The sequence below is a fragment of the Ambystoma mexicanum genome, chromosome 1p (assembly GCF_040938575.1).
Source record: "Ambystoma mexicanum isolate Mex_15411 chromosome 1p, UKY_AmexF1_1, whole genome shotgun sequence".
NCBI lineage: Eukaryota > Metazoa > Chordata > Amphibia > Caudata > Ambystomatidae > Ambystoma > Ambystoma mexicanum.
The window spans coordinates 1,123,457,797-1,123,473,531 of record NC_090921.1 but is presented as its reverse complement, the minus strand read 5'-3'; the positions used below and the strand labels follow the sequence as shown (position 1 = coordinate 1,123,473,531).

General features: G+C 46.0%; 1 protein-coding gene across 1 annotated transcript in view; it reads right to left on the bottom strand.

The window, feature by feature from the left end:
• OSGIN1 (oxidative stress induced growth inhibitor 1) overlaps positions 1-15,735 on the bottom strand; it is an 889,419-nt gene that overhangs the window by 347,377 nt on the left and 526,307 nt on the right. The window contains exon 3 of the mRNA XM_069604776.1: positions 8,520-8,617. The gene's annotated coding sequence lies outside the window, so the exon portion shown is untranslated. The remainder of the gene's footprint in view (positions 1-8,519; positions 8,618-15,735) is intronic.

The following is a 15,735-nucleotide window of genomic DNA, read 5'->3' as shown; positions in this document are numbered from 1 at the left end:
AATTCCTTAGGTACCACAGGAATTACTCAACCTTTCAGGCCTATGAACAACAATCAGGGCAACTCTGCTGTAAACTCCAGGATCGCGGTTATCCGAAGCGCACGATAAAAAGAGATAGAAAAAGAGCAAAAAAATCCCACGAGACACCACGTTGGAACAACACACAAGAGAAAAAGAACAAGAAGAGAAAATAACTGCCATCTTCAGCTTCGAACCATTAACTGATAAAATCAAGAAAGAAGTGATCAAACTGTGGCCGCTTTTGAATGTAGGTGAGTCAAACTTAGAGATACCAAGATTTGCGATAAAACGAGGCAAGAACCTTTGAGATTCCCTCATCCACACTTACAAAGAACCAAGGGATTCCATTACAAATACTCTGTGGAACCAGGCAAAACCCACGGGACATGCGCCATGCGGTACCTGCAATGCCTGCACAGGAACTACCAGAACCACATCCATTAACATCGGCTGGCACTACCCATGGCTTCAGAAAAATTTCACATACTGTAACAGCAAGAATGTTATATATCTGATTACATGCCCCTGTGGTAAGCGATATGTGGGCATGACCACCCGGTCCATTAAAATCAGATTGGCCGAACATCGGTTGTGCATCCGCACTAAAAAATTGACTGCCCCCATGGTCACTCAATTTGTAGAATATAAACATGGAGCGATGGACTTTAAATGGACAATTATTGAAAAAATCAATGTCCCCAAACGAGGGGGACACATTCATGACTTACTCTTCAAAAGAGAACAATTGTGGATTTTTCGCTTAAAAACTGATAAGACAGGGTTGAATGAACTCACCAGCTGGCAGACCCTGGCTACCTTGTGATAAGAACCACCATGGCCCATTCCAGTTTCTTTACTCCTTCAGCCATGGTGACGTTGTTTGTTTACAAATTGTGTTGTATTCTACAAATTATTCTGCCTGACTGAATGCTGTATTGTTCATACCATCGTGAATAATGTGTCTTGACTTAAGCTAGCTATTCCAGCTCTTCCAGCTACCAAACAAGTTCCGATGCTCCTCAACCACAAGTGGCCCTAGACACCAATTCCAGTTGTAAATATGCCTTCTTAACAATTAGCAGAAGGACCTAATACACATTGTAGCTCTTAAACTATTTAATCCACCATCGCAGGGTGGACCTCCAGCAATTATGCTCCTTCTAAGATTGCCCGCACCTTCTGGCCTAGAGGCTTCCGATTGTGTGTGGACAATTTTCTGACAACGGTAACCTCTGTGATGTGAATCCATCCAATTTACTCTTTTCCCTGTGGCAATGCGCCCAGGTACAGTTTTATTTTTCACATTGAGTATGGCCTCTGAGCGCTAATAAGCGGAATGATTCAGTTTGATTATTGTGCCAAGCATCTACGTATACTCACATAAGATGGCATGGACTATAAAGAAGTCCTTCTTTTGTCTCTAGCCACGCTCGGCACCGCATCGCGGACGCGTAGAGTATACATCACAATATACGGCCATACGCGAATACACAAATACACGTACAACTGTAAGTTACTCTACACAGGCCAGCATCTCCTACGAGCCGACCAAACGATTCAAAACGTTGAATCTCCGACTAAGGCCTAGAAGGTAAGCCCTGCTCGGAGCTGCTAGTTACACATTTAGGCGCGAGTGCACCGACTTTTGCATTTCTAGCAATTTTTGTGCACCCCCTACTCTCCCATCCTGGGGTTAAATGTACAACTTTTTGGAATAATGTCACATTATGATAAAGTATTGATACCTAGAGGTATAGTATGCCCTTTAAAACACTCGCCCAAGATATCTATGACTTGCGGTTCACATACTTTGGAACCCCTTGATTAAATTTTGCTGGGGGTCATCTCAACATGACTTGACCTTTCTAGTCGAGCACTTTCTGTTTTTAACCATTTGCTAAAAACAATGTTATATTGTTTGCCCCCTCTGTTAAAAGTCTAAAAACACAACCTCTTTTTTCAGATTTCTGAGCATCACCAGTGCTTCATGCCCCATTGGGAAGTGCATTACCTAACCTTCCCAACTACACGGATACTCGTGGGGACCCCTGTAACTAGGTAAGACCTAGTCCTAGCTTACTAAACGACAGCACCTTTGCAATACTTCAGTGTGTTATCGATAAACAACCATAATGGTGCTTTCTGTATCTTTCTTGTCCCACCCTCCTTCCCCATCTATCTACAGGTGGGATCTCCTGGCATTATCCGACCAATTACCCACTTGTCGATACAGCAACTGTAAGTGTCCGCCCAGCCCTGATGAATGTGGCCTCTACCTTGCCTGTGCCACTGAAACTGGTAGGCTTTTTGTGGCTTGTTCACCAGGAATAAATCCAGACAAGCAGATATATTTTTCCCGAAACTCGTCGGCCTTCTTTACTTTGGACTCCCTTAAAAAAAGATGGGAACCACCAATATCCCTAACTGGACTACGAAAAAATAATGTAAAAAACGAGAACAGAAGAAATAATATGGGAGACCTAAATCTCTGGGAAATTTTGAGACACCTGGATACCATTTCCAAAAAAAAGAACACAAGTATCCAATAGAAATACATATATATGTATCCTCTTTTTATACCCTGTGGATAGAGAAACCTAATAAAAAACCTTTTTTCCATCTATGAAACAGTTTTTAAAGCAATCCCAAGTACCTCACAAGAGGGCGGATATAAACTCAAAATTAAATATTTGATCACAATATCCCCCACAGAACCGATCAACCTGAGTCTTCTACTGTGCTAAAACATAAGGGTACACTCAGGCATGAGACCCTCCCCTTGGTGTTTTGTGTCACGCCATTCTATTAGGCCATGACTGATTACCGAAAGATCGAATTTACGTTTGCCTTTTCCCCATTAAAACCATATTTTACCTCGCACTGCCACTCAGTAAAGAAGCAAACCACCAAAGAATGGAGGGCAATTAGAAAGTATGCAATAAAAAAGTCATACATTTTTTTCAGTTTCTTCTGGTTGCAGCCATTTTCATTTTTGGTTAAAAAGTCTACTTTTGCTGGTTGGGAAAGGTAGGACAGGCACAAGGATGGACGATGGCCTGGAGTGCAGGTATTGTAACAAGTAGTGTAAAATTACATTACATTACATTACATAATATTTATATAGCGCACTATGGGCCCGTAGGCATGAAGGCACTAACAGAAGGACAAGACATACAACAGCTATGGCCACCTGTAAAAAAACAGCATCATTTTCTAAAGCCCGATTTAAGAATGGACAAAAGATCAGGCCGGATGGAAGTATGCTTACAGAAGTGCTACCCCCTAGGGCTGAATTCATGTGAAAAGAAAGGTTTTGAGATCTTTCTTGAATATTGCACAGATAATCTGGTAGTTGGTTCCACAAAATAGGTGCTTTAAATGCAAAAGCCCTGTTCTCAGCCTCAGAGGTTCTTGGTCTGAGTTGCTCCTGAAGATTATGAGAGCCAGACCTTAACGATCTGGTATTTACTTTATCATTAATGAAACACTGAATATAAGGAGGCATCAATTGCATTCTACACTTAAAGGTTATAAACAGGGTTCTGAACTGAATTCTATACTCCACTGGAAGCCAATGAAGCCCTCACCTGGCTTCCGATACATGTTCACGCCTTGATAGCCCCACTACAACTCTCACAGCCCAATACTGAACCAATTGTAGTTTCTGTAAGACCAGCTTGCCGGTACCTAGCAGTAGGCTACAACAATAATCCAGCTTGGCCCCTATTATCGCTCTCGCGATGGTTTCTGTGCTTTTCTGTGATATGAGTGGCCTCAGGTGTGACAATAGTTTAACATAATAAACTGAGGAGGACACAACAGAGGTCACATGTGCTTTCATGTTAAGAGACTGATCAAGGATAACTCCCAATATTTTAGTTTTTGGAAGTGGTCTTATGATATCGTCCCCTAGCTTGAAAGAGCTATAGGAATGATTTAGAGCCTTCAGAGCATGTGGGGAGCCGACAATCATTAGCTCGTCTTACCCCTATTTAAAGCAAGATAATTATTCAACATCCAATTTTCAATCAGGCTAAAGACTCTGTTGACTTCAAGCTCGTCCTGTTCATGGGAGCCAGTTAAGGGAACCACGCATTGGGTATAATCGGCGTAATTTGAGCAAGTTACACCCTCCTGCTCCAGCATGTAGAAGAAAGGTGCCATGAAAAGATTGTAAATACATGGTGAAGTACTAGCCCACTATGGGACTCCATAGAGTACCGGGATTGAATCAGCTTCTGCTGTATCCGAACAGACACTACTGTGTCTGTGTTCTAAAAAGGAAGCGATCCACGAAGCAGCCAGATCAGAACAATTAGCCACTTCCTTGAGCCTCGTATTCAATATGGAATGTTCAATTAAATCAAAGGCTGCAGAGGCCGCAGATTGATCTAATGATATGATCAGTGAGAGCCCGCTCTTTTCCATCTGTGTTAGTAGCCTGGGCTTATGCGCCAAAAGAGAAGTCTCAGTTCCAAATAGTTTTCTAAATCCCGATTGATGAGAATGCAGGGTGGGATTCTGGTTCAGATGTTCAGCGATTTCATGATGTGCCTCCCTATCAAGGATTTTTAAAAGGAATGAAGTATTCGAGATGGGGCGAAAATTCAATGGATTGTCCCTTGGCAACCCTGGTTTCTTGATAATTGAGGTAATCTTAGTTTGTTTTAATTCCGTTGCCATTTTCCCCTCCTTAAGTGAGGCATTAACGAAGGTGCAGACTGCTGTTACTAATAACCTAACTAAGACAGCATGTTTCTGCACTTACCGCACTTGTGAAGCATCATTAATGTGAACCTCACCCCTTCACCCCTTCCCTATAGGAGTACCATTTGCTGGCTCGACACCCGTGCCCTTGCACTCATGGAAATCAGGCGTAGGCAGTATAGGTGCTAACCCAATGCAGAAATATCTACGGGTATGTCTATAAATAACGGGGGTAATTAAACATGATCTTGTCTGCCAAGTGGCGGCCTGCTGCAATATAGAGAGCACATTAGCACGCGGTGCTTCTCAAGTGATGTGATGCGCGGTACACTGAAGAGGATGTGACCCGAATGGCAAGAGCATCGCTTTCAAACATAAGATGCTGGAGTCTGCAGAGGGAACACACAGCTGTGTCTTATTGCATCCCGGGGGCGATGCACCTAATACAAAATGACCGTGGGTAATACGTACTTGCTTTGTATTTTGATATGTTCTTAGGGTGCCCCTGTTTTGAAAAAAGCTACACTTGCTTTCAATGTGGGAGTCACAAAATACGAACCTTTGGCAGTTGTGATCCCCTTGATCATAAGGTACACTATATCAAACTTTTAGGTTTTGACTCTTCCTGCCAGATGCAGTGGCAGATCTAAGAATTTAACAAGCATTGGCATGCCAACAGTTTGGGCTTTTGTATAGGCATGGGAAAGGCACTTGCCAGGCACTGCCGTAGACCTATTAACTGGCCATTGATTGTAGCAGCTGCAACATGGTGAGCGTACCTGCGCATCTAATAGCAGGTCCTGGCAAATGCCTAATAGACACAAGCCAAAACTGTTGATTTTGCCAATACTTGTTAATTTTGGCTATTAGGTGTTGCTAAAGTGCCATCTACAAGGCGTAACTATTGCATTAGAGTACAGCTTGGGAGATATGGCATGTGAAGAGGGACACAAAGCTTGTAGGTGTTGTTAGGTTATTTTCCCACCCATTGACTGCACATGGCCATGCTAATCCCAAAGGCCTTTCCCATCCAGTTCCTGCTCCGCCCCAACCAAAACACTTCCTTGTGGGAACTCTTTGAGCTCACTTTATTCAAGCCTTAGCATCAAACTTTGCAATGGCTATGATTGCCAGTGATTTTTCAATGCAGCCTTCAGAGTTACTGACTTAATTGCAGTTGTCAACACGCTACTGGTGTAATAAAAATTTCTTAAACTGGTCCGTCTTCAGTCACTGAGTTTAAAAGCATTATGTGTGTGTCTCCGTCACTGAAGTCCTGTTAAAAACGAGCATTGGCAAAGCCAACAGCTTTGGTTTGTTTAAGTATTAGGCACACTGATATTATATGCCAAGGTACTCACACCATTTTGCAGCTGCTAACATTGCTGTCCAGTTAATACCGCTACGGCAGTGACTGACAAATGCATTTCCCACAAAAGCCAAAAACGTTGGCATTGCCAATGCTTGTTTAAAATGTCTTCAATGTTTCTCTCTGTGAGCATACAGCAATGCTAAGAGCAAACAAGAGCACCCATTTTTGCAGGTAAAATGGAGGATGCTGGAAGTAATTTCGCTGCTACAACCACAGAATTCGGCTGTGCAGTAAAATGTCAGTAATTATGTTGCCACCATTTTGCCACCATTTGTTCCTGCACCACCAAACTCACATGAGGCCCACTGTGAGGTTACTCAATGTCTAGACACATAAAAGATAGTCAGGTGTCCGACTTGGCACACAAACGCTGAATTTTACAAACTCACACAGTGTTAGTACTATAGGACACCATATGCTGTGACAATAACCTAAAGTGTGGGGTTGAGAGGTTACAAATATTACATAGGCCACATGTTTTTAAGGAGTGAAACCAAGACACGAGAACTAAACTTCACCAGTTGCATGCCTATCCTAGATTCCATGTCTCAAACATTGAAGGTTAGTAAGCCAGCAATTGGAAACTCAAATGATACTTTGCAATAGTGCTTCCGGTTCACCCATAGAGAAGAGAGGGGCTTGATGGAAGCATTGATCCTAGAGCGAGCTCAGGAATGTGTCCATGAAGGACAGGGGCATTTACCTATCTCAGTGCACCAAGGGGACCCCGCGAGTGGTGTCCAAGCTCATGTTCCACCACCAGTAAGCAAGCTCTGGCAGCTGCAGGAGTGGACTTGGTGCCCATAGAGAACAATGGAGACCAGATGGGCATCGGAACAGTCATGCACCCCTGCGCCTGGAACTCTGACGAAGAAAACAACCACCCCAGGAAAGTCACGGCTCTTGGGGACAACTGTCCGGATTGTTCGTCCTTGTATATTGGGTCGAAGGGGTGCGAGTGCAGGGGTCCTTTTCAGTGTCAGGGTTGGGTCTGTATGTGTGGTGGTTATGGTCTCCGGTTCGCGGATCAGTGGGTGTACTACCAGGCTGAACCGCGAGTTTACAATGAAAGAGGACCTCTGCAGCGAGACAAGACCATGACGATTCAGTAGACAACGGATACATTTGAAGAGATCCAGTCAAGGGCAGCAGGCATGAGGAGGGAGGTCCACTGAACTCAGGCTGCAGGTGACTTTCCTCTCTGGGCAGAAGGATGCACCAGTAGGCATGAGGTTCCCATCCCATGACGTGAGTGCAAACAACGTCTCCAGCCATGAGGGCCAGAAGAGATCTGTACAGCGTGGATGCCTTTGCTCTCAAGATTTAGCAGAGGCTCCTCTTCCGAGTTCCAGGAGAATTTGACAGCTGGACAGGACTTGTGGCTGGTGGTTCCCACTATTCCTAGAGAGGGAAGCACCAAGTACTGGTCTCCCGACACAGAAAAAGCAGAGCTTTGCTGGGCGGTGGACTGGCTGGACCAATGTAGATGTCAGCAGTGGTCCTGCGGTATTATTCTGCAGGCTCTTTATCCTTGGAATTCTTGGATCCTGCGGCCCATTGAAGAATGGATCCAGGTCCCCTCATAATAGCCTACATTTGGACTGTCCATAACCCCAGCCGACCAATGGAAGGACCTGCAGGATGCAAACATGGGGTGGCTGTCCTGAACAGCCAGCAGCCGCACCAGCTGCCCAGCAACAAGGACATCAATCTGGCCAGATAGGCCCACTACCCAGTCCCAGCCAGTTCCAGACACGCACACTGGTCATCTTTACAGGCTTCTTGCCAGAGGACAGACAACATACATGACCATACTTGACCATTGCATAGCTGACGAGAGAGGAGAATGGGCAAAGGACGAAATAGAACAAGGCAAGACCTACAGAACAAGGGGTTTAGCCATCTTGGGTCACCAGTGTAGTAAAATGTTTTTTTGTTTTAATTTGATTTGGTAGCATGCATGGGTAGTGCACCCAAGAATGGTTAGAAAAGGTACCATTGCCACCATCCTACCAATGCTGCCCTGAAAAAAAGTAACTTAATACACTAAAAAGAAAATAAAGAGGAAGCAGTGTTTCCTTGCAATGTTCCCCACATGGAAGCAGCATTGCTACACCAGAAAGGAGGCAGATAGGGACAGACGTCCATCTCCACTGGTGGCCATAAGGACTGACCAGTGCAACCAAAACAAATGAGGTGAGCTTGGGAGTGAGGTTGAAAAAGACCTGACTCACACAAATAATTCCAGGATCCCACAAGCCATTAAAAGCCATGCTGGGGGTCCTAGAAGAGAAAGCTGAAACACCAGATCATGCCCTAACAGATACCCACTGCTGCATGCACCCGAGATCCATGGGCAAGCAGAGGGGGGCATTATGTCGGCCCATATGACTGCTGTCTTGCTTAATCTGACACATACCTGATCAATGTTGTAGTCTCACCCTGGACTGTTCCTCATCCTTTACACCCGTTGATTTTGGAAGATCGGGTATGCTGTGTCAGGGTCTGCAGGTGTTTCTATTTGACAGAAAGAAAACACGAAAGGGAGATGAGTTACAAATCACACAGTCCATTTACGTTTACACATACTAAGACATCCGTGTTCTGGGAAGCAAAGGGGCGGGCTTATATTGTGAACGTGGTACCCTGCACAGAAAACGCCATTCCCGTGTCACTTAAGAGTTCCACACCAATGAATGAAATGGAACAAATTGACACATTACATAATACTAGTTTTCCATGCGTCCTAAATACCTGCTGTGGTAACGATGATAACAGATGTGGTCGGCGCCGTAATACTGTGTGTCCCATCATCCCCATATTGTGGCAGACTTTCTCAAACCTTAGGAGTAAGATGTGCGCATACGTGTGCCCGGCCCTGTTCTCTCTTGCTAAGGTTCTCTTCTATCTGCTAGATGTTCTCTGTTAGTGCAAATCAATGAGGCATTCACTTCACATGGCTGCTTTATTGGACAACGACCTCTGTGCACACAGTACAGAAGCAAGAGTTACACCATTTTCAACTTCACTGTATGCTGTAACAAACCTGCTAATACTTGACTACAGGTTCCCAGTGTTGAACGTCCTCTTGTGTTTGCATGACTAGCCCTGTGTTGCAGACTTCATCCGCAGTCTCTGTCCGGTTTCATGGACACACAAGTAGCCTCTCTACAACCTCTGCATGTAAACTGGGACCGTAAAGCATGTCTGGAGACCTTGAAAGGCTGAGAAAGCATTGTCTGTGCCTTAATAACTAGCAAGAGAGCTTTGTGGTGGGAGGGTACTGTGCAGGCCTGCCCCGTATGATGCCTTGCATGCATGCATGTATACTGTGCATCTGTGCAGGTGACTGTAGCCGGTTTTGTGTTCTGGCTGATTCTGGGTGTTCCTTGAGCTCATCATAGGTGATGTTCAAAGCCCAGGGTCATAGAATTGAAAACGATTGCATATGAACGGCCATTAATAGGGAATTCTTTGAAACAATAAGTAGGAATTTTGAGCAGCTCAGGGTCAACTTAATATGGCATTGCATTACAGGGGTCGCCCCTCCAAACCAACATTGTTCTGGGATCCTATCCCTCACACTTCCCCCTAGATACTTTTTTAAATGCTCTATGTCCTGGGCACCGCTCTTCTGGGCCACTCCCGGGGTACGTCCACTGTCCCCACTGAGAGAGGGTAGTTTTTTGTCTTCTGTTCTTTTGTCCTTTCTTCTCTCCCAGGGGTGTCCTTTCACAGGGGACACCCAAGACATTTATTTATAACTAGTGCAAAAGCCTATGTACACGGGCCAAAGTTGTGTTGGATGGAGGTCTCCCATTATTGTTTTTGCCAAATATCCGTTGAGCGGCTTAATCAAATGAGTTTCTGTTTACATGTTCTTTTTTTAAATGTATATATTTTCTTAGTGTATGCAACTTTAAGTATGCTGTCAAAGTGGTACCCCTGTCTTGGGCCTTTTCTGCAGCTAATTGTATGTTATCATTGTTGAAATACACATTTTGTTCACCTGGAAGATGAACTTGAACTCTTATTATTGTATGGGTAAGGTAACAGCTCCCTCAAGCGGTGATAACAGGTGAAGTGGGCAGTCTCTACTGTGCAACTTGAAGTCTTATTGTTGTATGTGTAAGGCAAAAGTTACCTCTAGCGGTGGTAACAGGCGAAGTGGTGCATGATGGATTAAGACAAACATTTAGCTCAGTGAAACCGCCCCTTTTATTTTCTTTGGTCCCTCCCTTCCTTTCGTCTGCTCCCCACTTGCTCACACTGCATTGTCCACACCACTCCCATTGTAATCTCTGGAGCCTGCGGTAGGTTTGCCCATAGTATCAGAACCACAATATGTGGACCCACTCCCATTTTGAGCAGGGAATGGGTCTGAAATGTATTGCATTTTTGCATTGTATTTATTTAAAATATAATTACTTCGCAAAGAAGCACTGTACAAAGGGCATGTGGATGGCCATAGCAGTGCCATTACTAAGTGATTTACATAGTCATGAAATTTAGTTAGTACATTAAAGGTCATGGTGGTTAGAGAGCTGGGAAAAGTAAATATGGATAGCACAAAGTTGTCACCAGATATATCTTGGATTAAGCTAGTTACAGTTATAACAAACAAGCAATCCACTAGGGATCCGGTAGGAGATAAATTATTTATGTATGTATTGTTTGCTTGTTTGGTGCTTACACAGCAAGCAAAATACTGTTTCAAAGCACCCACATGGAGGGAACAAGGGAGTGAAATACATTACAAAACACAAAAATGAATAAGCGTAGTGGAGGGAAAAGGAGGAAGGACAAACCTACTGTACCTTGTGAGTATTCTGAACGTGCAAGTGCAGCAAGGAAAAACGTCAGAGGGCGTAAATGCTGGGGAGTCCGGGCTCATTGCTGAGCCACAGATGAAGAGCTTGGGTTGACGAGTGCTACATGGCCAGGGGCATTGTTAGGAGTAAGTGCAAACCTCTGAGGTGGAGGGTGTGCCAAGGCAAGTACTCAGGGTAAACAGGAGCTGGGTAGATTGGGTGTGGGAGGTCAGGGGCCCGAGGATGCATACATGCCCCAGACATCAATCACAGCGACTGTGGGATTAGCAGAGAAGAGAAGAAGGGAAGAAGGAGGTGAAGAGGTATGTCTTGAGGAGCATACGGAATTTCAGAAAGTCTTGCTCGAGGTGCAGAGGCAGGGGGAGGCTGTTCAGTAGCAGGGAGCCAGCTGAAGAAACCGATCGACCACCTACCCTCTGTTCAGCAAAGCGCTTTACACACAAAGTGTGGGTGCCAGAGGAATAAAGTGGTCTAGAGGGAGAGTATTCAGTAAGATAAAGTTGGAGATAGTGTGGTCCCTGGGCCCAGACAGCCTTGTGGATGATGCAGAGGGATTTCAATTTAATCCTTGCAACAACCGGGTGCCAATGAAGACGTTTTAGGGCAGGAGAGATGCAGTCCCTGGGTTTAAGACCAAGGATAAGTCTTGCTTCCCTATTCTAGATTAGCTGGAGGGGTCACAGAGTGGAAGAAGGTAGATTCAGGAGGAGGCTATTGCAATGATATAATATGATATGGCATTTATAGCATGCCTATACACAAGCGTTTTAAGGCGCGACGAGGCAAGGGGGGGAACAAGGAGAAAACAGACAACGATCCTACTAGGCCAGGTGTCATTCAGATCGTGCAAGTGCATGGGAAGGGGGAAAAGGAAAATTGCGGGGTGGGGGAGAGAGGGGAAAGTGCAGTTCATGGGAAAAGTGGAATAAAAAGATAAATAAAACGGCCAGCTGGTGGCAAGTGCAAGGAAGTGCAGACATAAGTGCTGTTAGGGGGATTGTAGGGCTACAGAACAGCGGTCCCCAGGTGCATGGGTTGCCAGGGAGGCAGTGCAGGTCAGAAATAGACGGGGCCAGGGCCAGGGATCAGAAAGGGTGGCCAGGTAACCAGTGCAGTTTCGATCAGGAATTCAGCAGGGGAGAGGGGGAGGGAAAGCAGAAGCAAAGAGGAAGGTGCTGAAGTGCTTCCGGAATCGGAGATGGTCAAGCTTAGAGAGAACAAGGCTCAGGAAACATTAAGCCTCTAGGGAAAAGTGAGAAAAGGGAGAATTCCTTTAAGAAGAAAGAGCTGAAAGTGGAACTTCTTGGCAATGTCCTGAGTGTGAAGGAGGATGAAAAAAGAGGAGTCCAAGATGACTCTAAGGTTTCTGGCTTCAGAAGAAACACATTCTTTAGCTTTGCATTTTCGTTCTTTGCATTTATTTGTCACCTGCTTCTAAATTCGAATCAGCTTTGGCAACGAGTAAGCACTCGTAAAGTTAATTGTTTGAACCTGCATGCGATTGTGATTGCGAGCGCTCTGTTGAGCGGGAACTCCAGTTCCCAAGAGCACTAGCAGGCTATTTCCTGAAACGTCAGGTGCTTCAGCGCTGGCGCTTCAGAGGCAAGCCGGTCTGCGCCGGTCCTCGCCGATCCCATCGTCCTCGGCCAGAAATCCTGCACTTTCAACCCCCTGCTGAGCCCAGTCCTCTGACCTAGGTAAGAATGGGAATAGGAAAGCTCAACGATCTTCTCTCCAAACTACAAGAGATACAGAAAACAGGAGCCATACACGCACAAGCGCTGGGAACTCTAGACAAAGTCCACAGCGTTTTAGTGCCACCCGACCATGAGTCTATCATGAATGGCACCACAATACCTTCCTGAATGTTGACAACAGCAGATTAGGTACCCATTAGTGAGCCTATCAGGACAGAAACCAAACAAATACACAATAAAGAATCCCCGACAAAAAAACTGAAAATATGTTTACTGAACACACGCTCCCTTAATCAACACGCATCATGTGTACACGACCTGATTGTGTCAGATAACATTGACATTATGTGTATCACAGAAACGTAGCTACAGGACCCAATTGGACCTACTCGCACTCTGGCAGTACCCACGGGTTACACAATCCACTACACTAATGGAGAAAAAACGGGAAAGGGGTGCGGGGTAGCCATAGTAACACGAGTCTCGCTGCCTGTCTTTCCCACTACATCTTCCTGAACAGGCTATGAAATACTACACCTTAAACACTGTCCCACAGACAATAACTGTATTAATTTCATACTCATCTACAGACCATCCTCCCTGGAATCAACGATGAACTCACCAACCTTGCAAACTCACTTATTGGCCAAAATAAATCCATGATCATTCTTGGAGATTTAGCGTGGAGACCTAAAAGACAAGGAAGCAATTCTCCTTGAAAAAACACTGCAAAATATGCAATTCAATGTCATGAATCAGGACCCCACCATGGCAAATGGTCACCAACTGGGCTATTCATTACTAACAGCATAGAGACCAACAACTATGTAACCACCCCTTGTATATGGACATACCATTACAAAATAGTTTTTGACCTGCACTTACCTCTCCCAGCAAAAGAACTTGCTAATAAGACAAGGAAAGTCCTTTCCAGAAACTTCAAAAATATTTAAAGCGCAGACCTACAACTCTGCGTAAATAGCATTCTGGAAGACATTAATGAAAAAGACTCATGTGACACCATCATCAAAAAATATGACCAGCAGATGCTTATATTAATTAACCAGAAAGCGCCAAATCGAGAAAAAACTGTTAGGCCCAACCTCAACCATCAAAAATGGTTCACACCGGAACTAATCATCCCTAAGAAAGAAAAAACACATAGCGTAGTTGAATGGCTTAAAAAACAAACAAATGACCACAAACCAAGCTGGAAATCACTAGAAAAAGCCTACAAAACCAAGATCAATGAGGCTAAAAAGAACTACTTCAACAGTCAAATCGAAGCATCCTCCAATTCAGCTAGAAAACTCTTGACATTCTCAAAATCCATACATAAGCCCCAGGCGATGGCCCCTGCATTTATACCATCACAATCAGAATGTGAAAACACACAGGTAGCATTCGCTAACAAAATATCCAAAGCTAGAGAACGCATTGCACTAGCACAAGCTAACAAACCTCAACTTAGTCTTCCCGTAGAACAGTCAACCACAAATGGAAAGGAGAAGTTCGAATTTCAACCACATCTCTTGAAGCTATGTTGAAAACCTTGGCATCTATGAAAGCATCCTCCTGCGCCGAAAACAAACTCCCTCCAAAGATCATCCTTAAACATCCCGAAATTTTTGCTCCACTCTTCACTAAAATTGTAAACACTTCTTTCCGGGACCAAGAGTGCCTAACAACATAAAAAAGGTCACCATCACACCCCTAGTAAAAAAAACTAACTTAGATCCTCGCAACCCTAACAACTTAAGACCTATTACGAACTGTAATTTTACTCTTAAAATACTGGACAAATCGGCCGCCAGAGGGCGCACGGATGTGGATCTCCTCCGTGTGAGCTCCGACCCATAGGCCTCAAAAGTGGCTTGAGCCCCCACTTTTGACCCCCCCATCCACGCAACAACAGCAGCCCAGGCTGTAGGAACCGGACCCCCACACACCGGGCGAAAATCCAGAAGAAATCGGAGCGGTCTGCCCTGAGAAAAGTCTCCTGGCCCGTGCCTCCCCCTCCAGGCCTTCTGCGCAACACCCTCATCGAGCCCCGCGACCTGCTGAGGCCCAGGATTATCAGCTCCGCCCACCGACCTCTCGCGGAGCCATTGAGCCGCGCTGCAGTTCCCCTCGATGGCTGCTGCCTCTCCGCTCTGTCCTCAGGCCCCCGCGGAGTGGGGGGACCCTGGGTGTGTGAGGAGGGGCCCGCCCTCTCCGCACTGTGGCCTACGTGGTGGCAGCCCTGGACGTTACACGGACTGAAGCCCGACGATCATATGGGTGAGTGCCCTCTTCCCACCCGGCGACGCACAGGCCCGTCCCGCGAACATTGTGCCCTCTCCCTTGGAGGTGCGCCTGGCCCCGACTCCACACGCGACTGGCGCTGCTCCATCTGTGAGGGCGGACCTGCCCCCCCCCTGTCCGCCCCAGCCGAGTGACAACATGGCACCCAGTGGCCTCCCACGCACCCCAGCCCTTGCCTTCTCCTTCACCCAGAAGACCCCCGCGGGCCTCCACGACCATAGCCCAGTGGCCCACAGACTGGACGTATCACCACGTTGCAGCGGGCACAGATTCCCACCGTAGGGCTGCATTTCAGCACCGCAGGTCTACCCCCTGGCATCACAGAGCCCTATGACTCATACCCACCTGTTAAGTACAAGCCTCTGATAGACCGTATAGCGCAACGCCATCCATCTGTTCAAGGGGGTTGACCCCACTACCTTCTGAGGAAGACCTGTTGACCCCCCTCAAGGCACTACACGGTGTCAGAAAGCTTCATCTCGCCGGCTGGGCGGGGCACGTGTCACAGACCCCAACGAAGTGCAACATGCCGGAACCTTTGGACACACTACTTGTGCCTCGGACACTATTCATGTCACCTGTATCGAATTCCTCCACCAAGACTCCAACGTCAGGGGAAAGAACTTGCCCCCACACCGAAGCCAACACAGAGGGTTGGGCCCCCACTCGTGGGGCGTGTGCCCTCCTCTGTACGCTCTTCCTGAGCCTCTGCTAGGACCTAGGCTTCCCGCCCCGGAGCCCCCTTCTACCCAATCCTAACAGGGCCTACAAGTCGACCAGCAATACTGCTGGAACACCTCGG